General features: G+C 43.8%; 1 protein-coding gene across 50 annotated transcripts in view; it reads right to left on the bottom strand.

Moving 5' to 3' along the window:
- The window catches only part of Ppp6r2 (protein phosphatase 6, regulatory subunit 2), a 71,507-nt gene extending 53,528 nt beyond the window's left edge, over positions 1–17,979 (bottom strand). For all 50 annotated transcript variants that reach the window (XM_087556656.1, XM_087556661.1, NM_001437902.1 and 47 more), the window contains 1 exon segment: positions 17,769–17,979. The gene's annotated coding sequence lies outside the window, so the exon portion shown is untranslated.
- Between the last annotated feature and the right edge of the window lie 202 nt (positions 17,980–18,181).

The raw sequence follows: 18,181 nt of genomic DNA, 5'->3' as shown, positions 1-18,181 counted from the left end.
TGTGGCAATAAAAAAGTGCCAGCCACCAACTGTTGACCCTCCTGTCACTTCCTAAAACAAGGACTGCAGCAGAAACCTTTTAGCACAAGGCATTGTAGCCTTTCCCCTGGGCCAGGCCAAGAGAGGCAAAGCTGCCTTCTGGTCCAAGTTCCCTGTTTACAAACAATTGACCAGTATGTACAAAAAACCACAGCAGTGCAACTTACCTTCTCCCAGATGTTTACAGCCTCAAGTCTCAAGCATCTACATCTCCTACAAATACCTCCTGCCTAACTCTTCCCCACTGTGCTGTACAAAATAACCATGCTGAACTAACTTCTCCATATTGGTAGCTGGTGCGACTCCACTGAAGTGCACACAGCCACCTGGCTCCAATATCTGTGCTCTCTGCACCCTTACTGCCCTACACAGAGTTCTAGAACAGGCACTCTGGAAGAGCAAGTAGAAGGTGTAAGCAGAAGGAAGGAAGCAGGATGAAGAAGACAGGCAGGGGTGAAGGCTGCTGGACAAGACAGGTGCGTAGACAAGACGTAGATGACAATCAACAGGGATATAAAGATTTTATTTTTTGGAGGAGGGGTTTCAAGACCAAGTTTCTTTGTATGGCCTTGGCTGTCCTGGAGCTCACACTGTAGACTAGGTTGGGCTTGAATTTTCAGAGATCTGCCTGCCTCTGCTTCCGTAGTGCTGGAATTAAAGGTGTGCAATACCCTGCCTGGCATGGTTTCCAGATATTGTTGATGATGTTCGTTTTGTTTGAAACAGAGTCTGGTACTATGTCCTAGACTGGCCAAGAACTCACAATGTAACCCAGGCTAGATCTAAACCAGCAGAATTTTTCTACTTTAGCCTGCTGGGATTACAGGTATGAGCCATCACCATATCTGGCTCAAAATCTTCAGATGTTATTTTTTTTTTAGATTTGCTTATTTTATGTGTGTGTGTGTGTGTGTGTGTGTGTGTGTGTGTGTGTGTGAGTGTACACTGTGTACACTGTCACTGTCTTCAGACACACCAGAAGAGAGAGCATGGATCCCATTTCAGGTGGTTGTGAGCTTCTGCGCAGTTGCTGGGATTTGAACTCAGGACCTCTGGAAGAGCAGTCAGTGCTCTTAACCACTGTAACTTTGAACCCTGTCCAGGCCAACACGATGCAGGATGCACTCTGAAGCTGTGGAGCTGTGGAGCTGTATGCACAGCTGCTCTGCCAGATGTTCTCCTGCCTACCCTCTGACCCCACTAAACTTTAAGTCCTCCACTGACTGGTATCTTAGCTCAACTTGTTATGCAAAAGACATAGGTTGGGCATTAAAACAGTATTTATTTCTCATATTTTAGGAGTCTAGTAGAAATCAAAATCAAGGAGCTGGTTGGTTCTAATCCTAATACAGATGGCTGCCAATATGATTAGGTTGGGGGTTAGGGTTTGAATGTATGTGGGGGAGCACACATCGGTAACCCTGCCTACCTTTGTGCTCCCATCCCGTCCCAGCCAAGTTAGGAAGTTTAAGGACAACATGAAGACTTAGGGTACAGCACCTGCCTGTGCTCCACAGTGAGAACTAAGCACCCAGCAGCTGGCTCCAGGGCTGTCCTAGGCTTGGTTTGCTTGTGTTGCCTGTTCCTGGTCTTCTAACTCTCAAGAGAATAGTCTGTATGCCAGCAAAATCTCAGAAAGGTAACTTCAACACGAAGTCCCAACATCAAGGGTGGGTGCTTGCGCGCTCTCTCTCTCTCTCTCTCTCTCTCTCTCTCTCTCTCTCTCTCTCTCTCTTTCTCTCTGACTCTTGGTTTTCTCAGGAGCATCTTATCTATTAGATATGATTAAGACAGGGTAAAAAGTAAAACCTTTGTATTAACTGTGGCAGTTCTCCCAGTTAAGGACGAGCTGTCCAGCATTGTGAAGACACACTCTCACGACTCGTGTTGAGGGCCTTGGCTCATCATGAAACCAAACAATGACCCTAACCAGCTATAGAACTGGAAGCAAACAGGCCAGACCATAGCAGAATACCCCCGTCTACAAACACACATACAGACCAGTTTCTGTCATTGATCAAGTTTGTAATCTTAATGCCTGGTGAATGTATGACAGAAAAGAACACATGGCTCCAGGACACAGAGCTGCTAGGATGGCCATTGCTACCAGCCACCCTCAAGCAATGACAGAGAACCACAGACACATCATACTAATCTACTCATTAGAGACAAGAGTAGCCACACTCTGCTTGCTCTCAATACAACAGTGCTAAGAAAACCAGAACCAGACTGGGAACCCTTGGCCAAGAGCTGACAGGACAGGGCATACTGCAGCTGAGACTCTTAAGGGAAAACAGCTAGAGACAAGTTTGGTTAAATATATATATATATATATTGGGTTGGGGATTTAGCTCAGTGGTAGAGCGCTTGCCCAGCAAGCACAAAGCTCTGGGTTTGGACCCCAGTTCCCAAAAAAAATAAAATAAAATAAAAAAATTAAAAATATATATGTGTGTGTGTGTGTGTGTGTGTGTGTGTGTGTGTATGTATGTATGTTTGACTGCTCTTCCAGAGGACCTGGGTTTAATTCCTAGTACCCACATAACAACTCAAAACTGTAACTCCAGATCTGACACCCTCACACAGATATACATGCAGGCAAAACACTAATACATGCAGGGTGGTGGTAGCCCATGTTTTTAATCCCAGCGTTCAGGAGGCAAAGGCAGGCAGATCTCTGTGGTCCACTCCAGCTTGAGAACAGAGAGAGTTCCAGAATAGTCAGAGCTGCACAGAGAAACTGTGTCTCAAAAAAGACAAAAACTAAACAAAACAAAAGATTACCAATGCACATTTAAAAAAAAAAAAAAAGAGGACTGGAGAGATGGCTCGGTGGTTAAGAGCACTGACTGCTCTTCCAGAGGTCCTGAGTTCAATTCCCAGCAACCACATGGTGGCTCACAACCATCTGTAATGGAATGCAATACCCTCTTCTGCTATGTCAGCAATAGTATACTCATATACATTAAATAAATAAATGTTAAAAAAAAAAAAGGAACACCACCACTTTTGCAGAGGACCTAAATTCAGTTCCTAGGACCCAGAGAGCACAGCTCGCAGCCTATAACTGCAGCGCCAGTGGAACTTGATGGCTCCAGCCTCCAAAGGAACCTGCACTCACATGCACAAGCACACACAGAGCCACACACATGCACACTTAATTCAAAGTAACAATAACAACAGCCAGGTATGGTAGAACAGCCCAGCACTCAGGAGGCAAAGGCTGGCAGATCTCTGAGTTCTAGGCCAGCCTGGTTTATACAGTGACTTCCAGGCTACCAAGGCGCCACAATAAAACTTTGTTTCACATAAGTAGTAGTAGAAGTAGTCGTCATCATAATAACAACAAGAAGAAAAACTGCCAAAAGCCAGGCATAGTGTACAGGCTTTGTTTGTCTTTTAAGATTTATTTATTTTATGTGTATGAGTCCACTGTAGCTATCTTCAGACACACCAGAAGAGGGCATCAGATCTCATTATAGACGGTTGTGAGTCACCATGTGGTTGCTGGGAATTGAACGTAAGACCTCTGAAAGAGTAGCCAGTGCTCTAAGTCATCGCTCCAGCTTTTTTTTAATTTTATTTTATGCACATTGGTATGTTTTTGCCTTCACATATGTATCTTGCAGTTACAGACAGTTGTGAGCTGCCATGTGGGTGTGGGGAATTGGACTGGACTCTGCATGAGCCAGGAATCGAACCCAGGCCTCCCACACGGCATGCGAGAATTCCACTAAACCACCCATGCCCTCCTGTTTGTTTTCTGAGACAGGGTTTCTCTGTATAGCCCTGGCTGTCCTGGAATTCGATCTGTAGACTAAGCGGTCTTCAAACTTACAGAGATCCGCCTGTTTCTGCCTCTTGAGTGCTGGATTAAAGAAGTGTGCTACCACCAACCAACCAAAAGAGTAATTTTTTGAGCGTGTGGAGTGGCACATGTCTTTAATCCCAACACTTGGGAAGCAGAGTCATGTTGACTATGTGAGTTCAAGGCTAGCCTGCCTCAAAAAAAGTAAAAGTTAATGAAATGGCCCAAATAGCCATAATATGACACTAAAAAGCACCAAGAAGGGCAGTGGGCAGTAAGCACAGCTGAAATGCACACAGCAGCACAAAGGAACTGAGAGCCAAGGGACTCTAGATCATCTCAGCCACAGTGAAGAGAAGTACCTGCCAAGCACAGCACTGCACGGACTTTGCTATCTGTGGGCACTGAGAAGGCCCAGTTACTCAAAGCTCAGTACAACTCAGTGCTTCAGGCTGTCTGCTGTAATTTCCACTCACAGGCCAAAACCAGAGGGTTGCCATCTTGGTCGTCTCTTTTGCACTTGCTTTGATGACTTCTTTTTCTTTTATTAAATGTGCTAGAATATGGTTACCTTCTTGAGAAAACATGGACTGTGCCAGCAGCCATTTCCTAGGTTCTTCAAGTCCTCAGTTCTCTGTGCCCTCTAACACATGATTTAGAAAATGACAGTATACACCTCACCAAGTAATCTGCAGCCAAGTGTTATTACTCATGCCTGAAGTCCTAGCACTCAAAGAGGCTGAAGCAGGAGGTGTAGTATGATCACAAGGCCAGCCTTGGTTACATACTGAGTTACAGGCCCATCTAGGTTTGGAGTACAATTGTGTCTGGAAAACAACACACACACACACACACACACACACACACACACACACCAAAAACAAAACAAAATATGTAATTTATATAAAGTGTTCAACATGTGCATGGTGCTGTAAACCCATAATGAATTCCAGTAACTGTCTTCAGTCATGAGTCAGGGAGAGTGATAGGGGAAGCTAGCACTGGTCAGAGAAGGCTTCCGTGAATAAATCTAGCTTGAGCCTTATTCATTCTAAATTAACGACCACAAACCTCAAGTAAACATTTAATGTAGCCTTTATTCCTACTCTCTTTAGGAAGCTTGTTTCCCTCTCTTATAATAATGGTGATAAACTTAACTACAGCTCTTGCCTCAAGAGGTGCCATCTAAGCCAGGAATACTGACTCAAACCCTCACACCCGTAATTCTAACACTCGAGACTAGGCAGGAGGATTACTGAGGATTTGAGAGTGCCTGGGCAATATAGCAATTCTGACATTAGCACAGGCTAGTCAGACCCTATCTAAAAGTAGAGTCAAAGTTTCTTTGCACACCCCTTCACTTTCAGCAGCTCTGCAAACCCAATATAACCAACAAAGTTATCAAGACAGATGCCAGAGCCTCATCCCCAAGAGGCTTCACAGCTTCTGCTCAATACCTTTGAATTCTTGACTAAATGTGAACGTGCTTCCTCACTCAGGCCTCCCTAATAATAGCAAAACCCTAGAGAGAGGCATAAACATCCAACTGACCCAGGCCTACAAGTAAACCAAGGTGACAACATAAAGAAGAGAGAATAGGGGGTTGGGGATTTAGCTCAGTGGTAGAGCGCTTGCCTAGCAAGCGCAAGGCCCTGGGTTCAGTCCCCAGCTCCGAAAAAAAGAAAAAAGAAAAAAAAAAAAAAAAGAAGAAGAAGAGAGAATAGAATCCCACTGTGCACAGCCCACACTGCCAACCAACCTGGACTCAAAACCAAAAAATAATCTTGTTGTAAGCCACTAATCATTAGGGTGGGTTGTTACACAGTAACATAAATCATAAACCACCTTAATCCTTTCAGTCTTTCCTCAACTTTCTAATATCCTTAGTCCCTTAATTCACAGGGGAAAAAAAAGCAAAAGATCTCAAGTGTTAGTACCTCTACTCTCCTCCATCAACTCTATTGAATCCATCAGATTCCCTGACCTTCCTTCTGTCACAAAGAACCCTGCTCCTGTCCAAGACCAGCCGCTCCATCTCCAATGCAGACTCCACCCCATGTCTTCCCCAACTGTTCCATCAGCTGCCTTTCCCATCAGTATCTCTAGTCTCTCCTCCTCTAGTGCATACATACACACATGCTCATGTGACCCATGTACCACAGACATCTCTCCAGTCCCTGGTGCCTTGCCTTGCCTGAACTCTTGGACATCACATCCTCCTCCAGCCTTAGAGCTGCTCCTGGTCAGCCTCTTTCTCCTCTTTGTGTGTGACATCATGTTGAAGAGTGCAGACTCAACTCAACTCAAAGCTGCAACTTTTGGATTTCACTCCCCTGTCTGGTTGGCTCCTTTAAGTCAATAATAAAAATGTTGTGGACTTGGGAGGAAAAATTAAAATGGGTGCCAGAGTCTAGTCCTAGCACTTAAAAGGCTGAGAAAGAGTTACTTGATCACTTGAGACCAAGAGTTCAGGGCCAGCCTGACAACATAGCAGCATTCTATCTCTTTTAAAACAAAAAGTTGGGCTGGAGAGATGGCTCAGTGGTTAAGAGCACTGACTGCTCTTCCAGAGGTCCTGAGTTCAAATCCCAGCAACCACATGGTGGCTCACAACCATCTGTAGTGGGATCTGATGCCCTCTTCTGGTGTATCTGAAGACAGCGACAGTGTACTCACATAAAATAAATAAAATCTTTAAAAAAAAAAAATAGTTGGGCGGTTGTGGTGGCGCACGCTGGTAGGATTTGCTGAAGGAGGCAGAGGCAGGAGGATCACGAGTTCAAGGCCAGCCTGGGCTACACATTAAAAAAAAAAAAAAGTTGGGTATGGTGGCTCTATTACTCAGGGTTCTCTAGAGGAACAGAATGAATGAATTAAAGAATGAATGAGTGTGCGTGTGTGTGTGTGTGTGTGTGTGTGTGTGTGTGTGTGTGTGTGTGTGTGTGTGTGTGTATAGATATGGGGAGATGTATTAGAATAGCTTACGAGCTGTCATCTGACTGATCCATCAATGGCTGGCCAAGAGTCCAATAGCCGAATGCCTCGGCTGAACTTTCCTCTAAGTTGGAATCCTGACATAGCTTCTAATACCAGCGAACATCATACTAATGCCTCAGCAGAGTTGATGATCTCATACTAATGCCTCAGCAGAGTTGATGAGCTGGCTATCAAGAGTGAGAGCAAGCAGGCTTTTATTTAGGCTACACCAGAAGATGTGGATGTGGTCTAGATTTAGGGTGGGTCTTCAGACCTCAAATAATCCAAATTTAGAGTGGGTCTTCCTGCTAATCGAGAGAATCCTTCACAGGTGAACCCGCCTGCTTAGGTTTTAGTTGATTCAAGGCATATATATATATATATGTATATATGTATATATATGTATGTATATATATGTATGTATATATATATGTATATGTATATATATATATATCAAAAGGGTATAATAGCTTTATATCAAACTAGAGTACCTTTCCTGCAGATAATAATTGTAAGTTCTAAACAAAAGATGCTTCTCAGTTCACTTAAAGGACAAAATAGAAGTTCAGAGTTAATGGGGCTGGAGAGATGGCTCAGTGGTTGAGAGCAGGTACTGATCTTGCAGAGGATCTGAGTTCAGTTCCCAGAATTTATACCTTACAACCCCTGAAATTCCAGTTCCTGGGGAATCTGACCTCTGGTCTTTGTAGGTCTGTTTACTCACATATGCATACACATGAAGGCACACACACACACACACACACACACACACACACACACACACACACACAGAAGTTCAGAGTTCAGAATGAACAAAAAGAAAGTCTAACAAATAAGGAAATCCCAGGTTTGCATTAAATTCCTCTCCAAATTCCCAGGTGGGACAACAGATGAGACTGCAAAGAACATAGCAGGAAGCAGTTGCTGCTGTTGTGGGTGTGCAGTGTGATAGCACGGGCTATAACTATGTTATGTCTGACTCCAAGAGCAGCCGCCACAAGGTGAGAGCTACCCAGAACTGAGGAGACGATATTTGGAATCCAAATTAGACCTGCCAAATTAGAAAGATTTTCCATTTTAATACAGAAGGGCCATGATTTATCAGAACCATGTACTAGAATTAATGGTTGTGCCCATCCTGACAAAGGCCACAATCAAGTCTTGATGGTATTAAGGTACTGTCCCCATAATTTAATAGCCTAACCAAAAAATTTGACATTATTTCAAAAAAGAAGAATAAACAGGTGTGTGCGTGTGTGTGTGAATGTGTATGTAAGAGTGTAGGTACAAAAGCCACAATCTGTGTGGAAGTCAGAATGCAACTTTGTGGAGTCAATTCTTTCCTTCCATGTTTTGGTAGGTTCCGAGGATCTAATTCAGGTAGTCAGACTTGCATGGCAGGCACTTTTACCTGCTAACCATCTTGAGGGCCCCAAACTCAACATTTTTATTGTAGCTCAGTGATATAGTACATGCTCGAACTTCACAAGGCACTCAGTTAAATACCAGCAGTTAAAAAAACAGACATGGGGCAGGGGGCAGTGGGGTTTGCTGGAGAGATGGCTCAGTGGTTAAGACAACTGACTGCTCTTCAGAGGTCCTGAGTTCAATTCCCAGCAACCACGTCGTGGCTCGCAACCATCTGTAATGGGCTCTGGGGCCCTCCCTCTTCTGGTGTGTCTGAAGACAGCTAGAGTGTACTCTCATACATAAAATAAATAACTTAATTCTTTTAAAAAAGTTGGATTAAATATTTTGTTGCTGTCCACCAAGCATAATGCTGGTATAGAGATAGAAAACTTCTGCCTGGCACTGGGGAACACACCTGTAATCTCAGAGCTCGGGAGGTAGACTAAGCAGTTCAGAAGGCAGGCAAGGCCAACACCAGCTACAATGTTTACATTCAGCCTGGGTTACATGAGCCCCTGTATCAAAGGGGAAAAGGAAAGAAAGAAAAAAGTCTCAATTCTCACTGAAGGGGAAAATACTTAATTTAGGCCTAGAAAGAGTTAGTGTGACACCTTTAAATAAATGCATTTTTCTTTGGTTGCTACTGGTGGTTTGGTTTTCTTTAAGGCTTATTTTCTGTGTATGGGTGTTTTGTCTGCATGCATACATATGTGTATCATGTGCATGCCTGATGCCATGGAACTGGAGTTACAGACAGTTGTGAGCTGCCATGTAGGTGCTGGGAATTGAACCTGGGTCCTCTAGAGGAACAGACAGTGCTGCTGACTTCTGAACCATTTCTCTAGCCCCTGGTTTCGATCAGAAGAGGTAGACTGGTTGATAAGCTCAAGGCCAGCCTGGTCTATAAAGTGGGTTCCAGGACAGCCAAAGCTACTCAGAGAAACCCTGTCTCAAAACAAAACAAAAACTCTGTGCCGCTCCACCCAGTGTTTGTTCTGTTTTGCTTTCTTTAGACAGGGTCTCATTTAGCACAGTCCAACTCCCAACTTTAGATTCTTTATCTCAGTTTCAGCTAGGATTATAGGTGTATACCACTACTTGGCCATTTTATAGTTTTTAAACATATTAGCCCAACAGTTCAAAAATGATAAATACACCTAGAATACTACAGTTAAACTAACGGGGGAAAATAGAAACTGTCTTAAACGCAGCCAAGAAACATTATTAGGTAATCAATAATAACTGACTTATCACAAAAGCAGGGACTAGAAACCAATGAAATAAGTTCTTTGAAGGGCTTTTCGAGAGACGAAAAGTTGTCAAGCAGGACTTCTACAGCCAGCAAAAGAATCTTTCAGAGAACAAGGTAGGGTTTAGGGATATATATCAGCTGAAAGGATGCTTGCCCAGCATAAAGGAGACTACAGTCTACAATCCCAGCACTCAGAAGGAAATAGCAGAGGGATCCAAGTTCAGTAGTTCAAAGTCATTCTCTGCCAAGAGTCTAAAGTCAGTCTGAGCTTACATGAGACCATGTCTCTAAATAAGTAAATCCCAGCATTCAGGAGGTTGAGGCAGGAGGATTCCAAAATCAACCTGAGCAAAATCTCATCTCAAAAGGAGGTCAGGAGCTGAGTGCTGAGCACCAGGGCTCACACCTGTAATCTCAGTGCTCCAGAGACTAAGAAGGATCCTCGTGATTTCAGGCCAGTCAGGGCCACAGAATGAGACTCAGTCTCAAGGGGGAAAAACTCTGGCTGAGAATGTAGCTCAATGGCAGAGCACCTGCCTAGCTTACAGTGGGCCCTGGGTTCAATTTCCAATATAGCCAAAAATGACTGTATAGATGTTTCTATGGTATTTTGCCTAAAGTGATGGCTCAAGTCTTTTAATCCCAGTACTTAGAAGGCAGAGACAAGAGGATAACTGAGTTTCAGGCCAGCCTGAACTATAGAGTGATGGCCTGTCTCAAAAACACCAAGAGCAAGACAGCACTGCCAAGGATATACAAGGTTTGACCCTAGAACAGAAAAGAAGAAAAGGAAAGAGGGAGAGAAGGGAGGAAAGAAGAGAAAGAAAAGGAGGGGGGAAAAAGAAGGAAAACTTGGTGTTTATAAATCTCTCTTCATAAATTTGCAAAATCCTCAACGAAACACTAGCAAACCAAATCCACACGAAAAGAATGGACATCATGCCAAAAGTTTATTCTAAGAATGCAGTTATTTTTAACATCTGAAAAACCAATCAATATAACATACCACAAATCAATGAAAATAAAATCACCATCTGAACTGATGCAGAAGAAAGCAGTGACAAAAGCCAACACTCTTTCATTAAGAACATTCCAGGACCAGTGAGACCACTCAGCAGGCAAAGCACTTGCTACACAAGCCAGGTGACCTTACTCCTTTAGGGAACCCTCTCAAAGGTAGAAGGAGAAAGCTGACCTCATGAACTTGTCATTTGACTTCCATATGCACACCATGGCACACACTCACATCATACACTCACAGTAATAACACATGCAACCATAGCAACACACACATATACACACACAATAATATAGTAACTGTTTAGTTCCACAAAGTGGGAGTGAAGACAACTTTCTCAATCATCGAATGCCCAGTATTATCACTTTTATTTGACACTGTTTGGGAGCTTTTACTCATGCAATAAAAAAGTAAAACAAAAGGCATACCAACTGAGAGGGAAAAGTAAAATTGTCTTTATTTGTAGATATAAGTATGTAAATCCAAAGGGATATAGTATGAGAACTAGTAAGTTATACAATGTTGCAGAATATGTTGCCATTATACATACAGAAAATATATCTTTGTACAATAATTAAAAACAATATAAAAACATTCATGATACTACCAAAAGACAAAACAGCTCAAAATAATTGAAATGAAAAATGTACCCTTGCAGTGAAAACATAAAATATTGCTAAGAAAAAAAAAAAATCTAGGGCTGGAGAAATGGTTCAAGGGTCAAGAGCATTGTCTGCTCTTCCAGAGGTCCCAAGTTCAATTCTCACGTGATAGTTCGCAAGCATTTATACTAGGATCTGATGCCCTCTTCTGGCACACAGGTGTACATGCAGATAGGACACTTATAGACATATAAATAAATAAATCTTTTAAAAAATCTAAATGGAGACATAAAATTAAATGCATAAATAAAAGACCCACTAATTTAACTCTGAATATGATCTATAGATTCTATATAATACCAATCCAACTCATAGCAAAATTAATCACACACATTTAAAAGCTTATTCTAGGGGTTGGGGATTTAGCTCAGTGATAGAGCGCTTGCCTAGGAAGCGCAAGGCCCTGGGTTTGGTCCTCAGCTCCGAAAAAAAGAACCAAAAATAAATAAATAAATAAATAAATAAATAAATAAATAAATAAATAAATAAAAGCTTATTTTAAAACTAGGAAAACAAATTGGGTAAAAGAAGTTTGTTTTGTTTTCTTATTTTTGATAGAGTCTTTCCATATATATAACCCAGGGTGACCTCATGACTCTTCTTTTATTCAGCAGATTCCAGACTACTGAAACCACAGGGGTGTGTCATTCCATGCAAGGTAAATGTATTTTATAATTCCATTTAAATTCTGAGGACCTAGTGACAGAGTAAGTGACAGAGTAAGAACATCAACTACTTGAAGATTGACAGGATGGTTGTAATGACTGAAAAAAACACAGGGCATTTTCAACTTTATATGTTGACATGAGAGATGTCCACAATAATGTTTGTTTTTGAGACTTGATCTCACTATGTTGCCCTGGCTGGCCCAGTAGTCATATAGATTAGACTGGTCTTGAACTTGAAGAGATCTGCCTGCTTCTGACTCCTTGTTGCCAGAATTAAAAGTATGAGCCACCTCAACTGGCAACATTAATGTTCATACTCGTTAAAACTTATTAAATTCAAACAGATTAAAATTTCCCTGGGTATGAAATATACTTCATTAATTTTAAATACAATATTGTAAACAAAATAAAAATAAAAGACTGTAGTTCAGCTAAAAGCATGAAAGCTGCTAGCTGTGTATGTATACAACATAATTTCCAAAATTATTTTATAAAACAAGACATAGGGAACAGCAACATGGTTCAGGATCTGAATTTGACCCAGAACCCCACAGAATGGAAAGGAAGAACCAACTTTAGCAAGTTGTCCTCTGACCTACACACAAATACACACACTAATTATGGAAATTTAAAATAAAAATAAAAAGATACAGAACAAAGTGTGAAGTCTGCTTTATGGATTTTTTTTTTTTTTGTCAAGGATTTCTGGTGGTTTGAATGAGAACACACTCCCTACCCCAAAGGACTTATACATTTGAATATTTGAACCCTACTTGGTGGAACTGTTTGGGAAGGATTAGGAGTTGTGGCCTTGTTAGAGGAGGTGTGTCACTGGGTGTGGGCTTTGAGGTTCAAAAGCCCACACAGTTCCAGGTCAGTTTTCTCTCTTTGACTCATGTCTGAGGATCAGGATGTGAGCTCTCAGCTACTGCTCTAGCACCATGTCTGCCTGCTTGAACCCACCAAAACTATGAGTCCCAAATTAAACTCTTTCTTTTGTGGCCTTGGTCATGGGTGCTTTGTCCAGCAATAGAAAGTAATTAAAGCAGTCTCAGTATGTACCACACGGCTGGCCTGGAACTTGCCATGTAGACCATGCTCCCTGGACTACCTACCTCTGCCAGGATTAAGTATGTCATCCCTGTTTATACTTTATTCCATAAAATGTATACCTCTTTCTCTCAAATATATTTATGCACAGAATTATTAATTAGAAAACTACCTTTAGAGTAACACAAAAGAAAACAGCAACATCAGTTGCCTTGGAAGAGGATTTTAAGCATCCTGAGAGGTCATGCCATTCGCTTGTATAAGTCACCAATAAAATGCAGCTGTGAAAGGCACAGGCTCTGGAGTGTGGTCAAACCTGAACTCTGGTTTGTTTGTTGTGGTTTGTATCTCAGCACTCTCATATGATTATTTTGATTGGCATGTATTGGGAGGTTAGGGGGAGGCCAGAATGTAGAGGCCAGAAGAAGATGCTAGGTGTCTTCAGTCATTCTTTTTTTTTTTTTTTTTTTTAAGATTATTTCACTGGACCAGAAGCTTACCCTGGATTTTACTGTTGTTCTTGGTTTGGGTTCCAGTTTTGAAGATGCTAGCTGGTCAGAGAACCCCTGCTATCCACCTGCCTCTACCCTGCAGTTCTTGGGTTACACGCATTTTACAGGATATTTGATTACTGTACACAGAAAACCTAATTGTTAGCAGAATAGAAAAGCTCAGATACCGCAGTGTCTGATGCAGTTAGGTGTGTCCCGTAGAGATGCAGTTTGGGTGCCTCTAAAATCCTCCATAGATAAGAACGCTAAAGAATGGAAAGGCCTGGGGTTGGGGATTTAGCTCAGTGGTAGAGTGCTTGCCTAGCAAGCGCAAGGCCCTGGGTTCGGTCCCCAGCTCCGGAAAAAAGAAAAGGAAAAAAAAAAAAAAAGAATGGAAAGGCCCTGCCTAGTTTAAGGCAGGCTGCTTGGGAGAGAGATTGTGGTCTTTGCTCTAAGACCAAAGGCAAAGTCAGCCAGGTGCCCTGAACTGTCTGCCTGCCCCATGGTAAAGGTGAAATGGTTCCGCCCCTAGTGACTTGGCATGGAGCACCATGACAGTGACAAGGCTCAGTCTGCCAAGGGTGTAGGGAGGAGCTAGAGGCTTCTTTTATAGCCATTGGATCTTTGAGAGGACTCTCTTTAGCTCTCTCACTGTTTTGGCTTGGAAGAACTTCATGGAAGGAACTCTGGGTAGGAGATAGGAAATCTGTCTTTGGGCTTGAAGGAACAGCACAGAAGCAGCTGTCAGGACACAGGTAAAACAGTATTCCAGGGAAGAGAGCTAAGGAGCCCTGAGTTTGGAGGAGCTCCAGAGAAAGGTAAGCTAGCTAGGCAGAATGACACAGAGATTTCTAAAGAACTAGCAGTTTAGTTGTAGGATTAGGCTTGTAAATAAATATTTTGTATATAGTTCAGAAAAGAAAGTTACCTCAGTGAACTAGAAAGTTTTTACCTGTTTACCCCTCCCATGTTTTTATTGGTATAAATATCAGTTAAATTTGAAAGGATAAATATTACACAGGCACATAGAGCTATGGCCAGCTTTTATGTGGATGCTGGGGACTTGAACTCAGGCCCTCTTACCTTTGTAGCAGGTACAATTACCCACCGAGACACCTCTCTAGCCCTCATATGATATTAATAGAAATGTTAAGAGTAACTACGAGGCAGAGATGGTAGCATATGCCTGCAGTCTCAGTACTGGCGTGAAGCAGAGGAGTTCAGGCCTCAGTTACCTAGCCAAGTTCCAAGCCAGCCTGCAGTACATGAGAGTCTATTTTAAAAAATAATAAAACAGGGACTGAAATGTAGCTCAGTTAGCAGAATGCTTGATAGCATGCATGTAGCCCTGGGTTTAATCAAGCATTATATAAATTAGTCATGGCGGCATACCCTGTCATCCAGGCACTTGGTAGATAGAGGAAGGGGAACAGAAGTTTAAGGTTACCCTCAATCTATAGAGCAATATTTGAGGTCACCTGGGTAAAATTAGATCCTGTCTCAAAAAAATAAACATGGAAAGAGTTGAAAGAAGAGCAATTTTAGAACTACATCAGTGTGAAGATTGCATGAGATGATATGGATAACGCACTAAAGTGTTTGGGCCTGCCAAGAATGGTAGAACTGGAGCCAGTCATTACTGTTATTAAATATTTTAAACATTACTCTTTCTGTAAGGAGAGCTAGAGAGAGAGAAAGAGCGAGAGCGAGAGCGAGAGCGAGAGCGAGAGAGAGAGAGAGAGAGAGAGAGAGAGAGAGAGAGAAGGGACGCAGAGCCAAACTGCCTGCAGTACAAGTTCTGGTTCTCTGACATCAGTCTCTTTATCTGTGAAACAGGGAAATTATAGCTCCTATAGTCGTCAATGGTTACCTTGAAGACTAGATGAGAAATTCCCATATGAATTAAATACAGAGCTGGGCAGGGGAAGGAAGGCCTTTAATCCTAGCACTTGGGGGGCAGAGGTAGGTAGATTTCTGCTAGTTCTGGGTCAGTCTGATCTATATAGCAAGTTCCAGAACAGCTGGGGCTACATAGAGGGACCTTGTCTCCAAATTCATAAATAAATATTAAATGTAATGGCATACAATAAATACTCAACACATTATGATGTACATTCAGTAAATAGTTATTCCCAAAGCTTTAAACATTATCTCCCTGCTCAAAATTGTATATTCAGCCTTACCTCTCCTCTGGGTTTCATATCTGTAGGTAAGATATATTCTCCCTAATGACCCTGGGCTTCTTAGAAGTCTCCCATTCCTTTCAGCCAAAAGAAAACCTTGCTCTTTCTCTCTAACATGTAATAATTCTCTCATATCTATCACTGCCTCAACCCAGACTCTCCGTTTAATTAAAGGATGCTACTGCCAAACCATTTGTTCCATCGAGAAGCCTGGGAATCACTCTGAGCTCTCTCATTCCCTCATTCCTCGCCTCAACTGTTACATACTTCTGGAAGAACTTTCAACAGCTTTTCCTCCAAAATGAAGTTAACCACTGAGGTTTGAACCACAACACTCCCCTCCTACCCATGTGCCAAAATTCATATAATCATAACACCCCACAACTCAATCTCCAGCCTATAAAGTTCCCCCCCCAAACCCAGCTCCTTACCAAAGCCTGTAAGGCCAACTAGAAGACCAACATTCCCAGCCAACCTAGACACAACGGTATTATCTAGTTCCTGCAAGAGATCTGGGCCCTCCCCATCTCCTTCCAACGTCTGTGTTAAAAGGCTCTGTCCTGCTCTCCCACCCCCACCTCCTCCTTAAAGCTAGTTCCTTACTGGGCAATGGTGGCACATGCCTTTAATCCCAGCAGTTGGGAGGCAGAGGCCAGGCGGATCTGAGTTAGAGGCCAGCCTTGTCTACCAATCTAGTTCAAGGACAGCCAGGGCTATGTAAAGAAACCCTGTCTCAAAAAACTAAGCAAAAGGTAGCCTCTTTTTTTTTTTTTTTTTTTTTTTTTTTTTTTTTTTTTGCCTCCGAAAGCTTATTTAGCTCCCATGAGAATTAGAGAGGGCAAAGGGAAGACCCAGAACATAAGTACATTGAGAGATGAATAGACTTGGTTGGGAAAACTTTTAATCCCAGGCAAAGGTAGGCAAATCTCCGAGTTTCAGCCAGTTTGGTCTACATAGATAGCCAAGACTCCATAGCAAGACCCTGTCTCAGAAAAAGAGAAAGGGAACAGATAAGAATGAGGACTGAAGCTGGCTCATAGTGGCCCTCCCCTTTGATACCAGCACTAAGGAGGCTGAGGCAGGCAGATCTCTAAGTTCAAAGCCAGAGTTCCAGGACATCTATGGCTACACTGAAAAACCCAGTCTCGGGAAGGGAGTGGGGTGGGGAGAATGGGAAATGAGGTGGTAAGAAGCCAGCAAGCAGCTGTTGTCAGGTAGGACACAGATGAAGGTGTTAATGAAACTCTGTCTGGAATAAGGCCTAGGGACACGGTTGATGATGTGACAAATTGAGGGGAGGGGCTACAGCGCAAATCAAGAATTGGGGAAAGCAACATGAGACTCGGAGCTGACAGTGAACTGCAAATTGGAAACAGTGTTTGGCAAGTGAGTAGTCAGCTGCAAGAATACAAAGTAGCAGGTGAAGAAGTTCCGTAAAGGAGGGACACTTAGAGAGGAGCAGAGGAGAAGCAAGAGATGATGGGGGGAGGGGAGTGTAGAAAGGCAATGGGCGAGTGATGACAACTGGGGAATGACCCGGAAGAGGAATAGGATGGAGATAAAGGACAATAACAAAGCCAGTGCTTGGCAGTGGGCACTGGTAGGAGGAGAGGAGCAGTGAGGGAACACTTGATATGTGGAAAGGTCACCACCAGCAGGCCACTGATGAGGAAGGTGTATAAAAAAACAGGTGAGACAGGGAGCACTGACAATCCCCCCCCCTCCGCCGCTCTATATCCAAGGGCTGCCACACCTTTATAGGCACCCACAGAGGTGAGAGACCTTGATAGGAGCAGAGGTGGACAACTGGGAGGACCAGGTGGCCACTAATAGGCTGAGAGCAATTCTGAGAGTGGGAAAACTGGCTGACCACTGACAGGCATGAGCTGGGATAGCGGCTAAAAAGGGTGTTGACTGACAAGAAGGGTTAGCTGAGGGAATGGAGAGGAAGGAAGGAAGGAAGGAAGGAAGGAAGGAAGGAAGGAATGAATGAATGAATGAATGACGGGAGTGGACAGTGCTGGCTGACAGGGGAGCAGACTGACAGAGGCGCTGACCCCTTGACGAAGCGCAGGGTGACAAAGGGGCCGATCTCCCGACTGGGCGCTGACTGCACATGCTGACTGACAGCAGGACGCTGACTGACGGAGAAGGGGTGGGGGGTCCCTTTCCCTGGGCCGGAGGAAGCAGCAGGCGCGCGGCCGCACTCACCTGCCCCGCAGGCTGGGGGTCGCGGCGACTCCTCCGAGGCCCGAGGGAGGCCAGGACGCTCCCAGAGGTGAAGTGCGGACCGCCTGGAGCGGGCCGCACGCACATGGGCCCGGCCCCGCGGCGCGGCGCCTTCGGACTCGGGCGCAGCGGGCGGGAGGCTCGGGACCCGCTCGGGACCGGCTCGGGGCCGCGGGCGAGATCGCTCCAAAATGGCGGCCGCGAGTGCGCGCGCGCGCCGGGGACCCGCTTCCGCGCAGGGCTGCGCGCGCCACAGGGTCCGGGAGCGGGCGCGCCCCGGGGGCGGGGCCATCGGAGGAGGGGCTGAATCGCTGCCACCGTCCGGGGTTCTGTTCGAGTTGCTCTGGAACGTCCTGAGGCGTCCCCGTGATCAAGCTGGCTGTGCTAAATTCTCT

This window comes from Rattus norvegicus, chromosome 7 (genome assembly GCF_021556685.1).
Source record: "Rattus norvegicus strain SHRSP/BbbUtx chromosome 7, alternate assembly SHRSP_T2T, whole genome shotgun sequence".
Lineage (NCBI taxonomy): Eukaryota > Metazoa > Chordata > Mammalia > Rodentia > Muridae > Rattus > Rattus norvegicus.
This window is presented reverse-complemented; position numbering and strand designations above follow the sequence as displayed.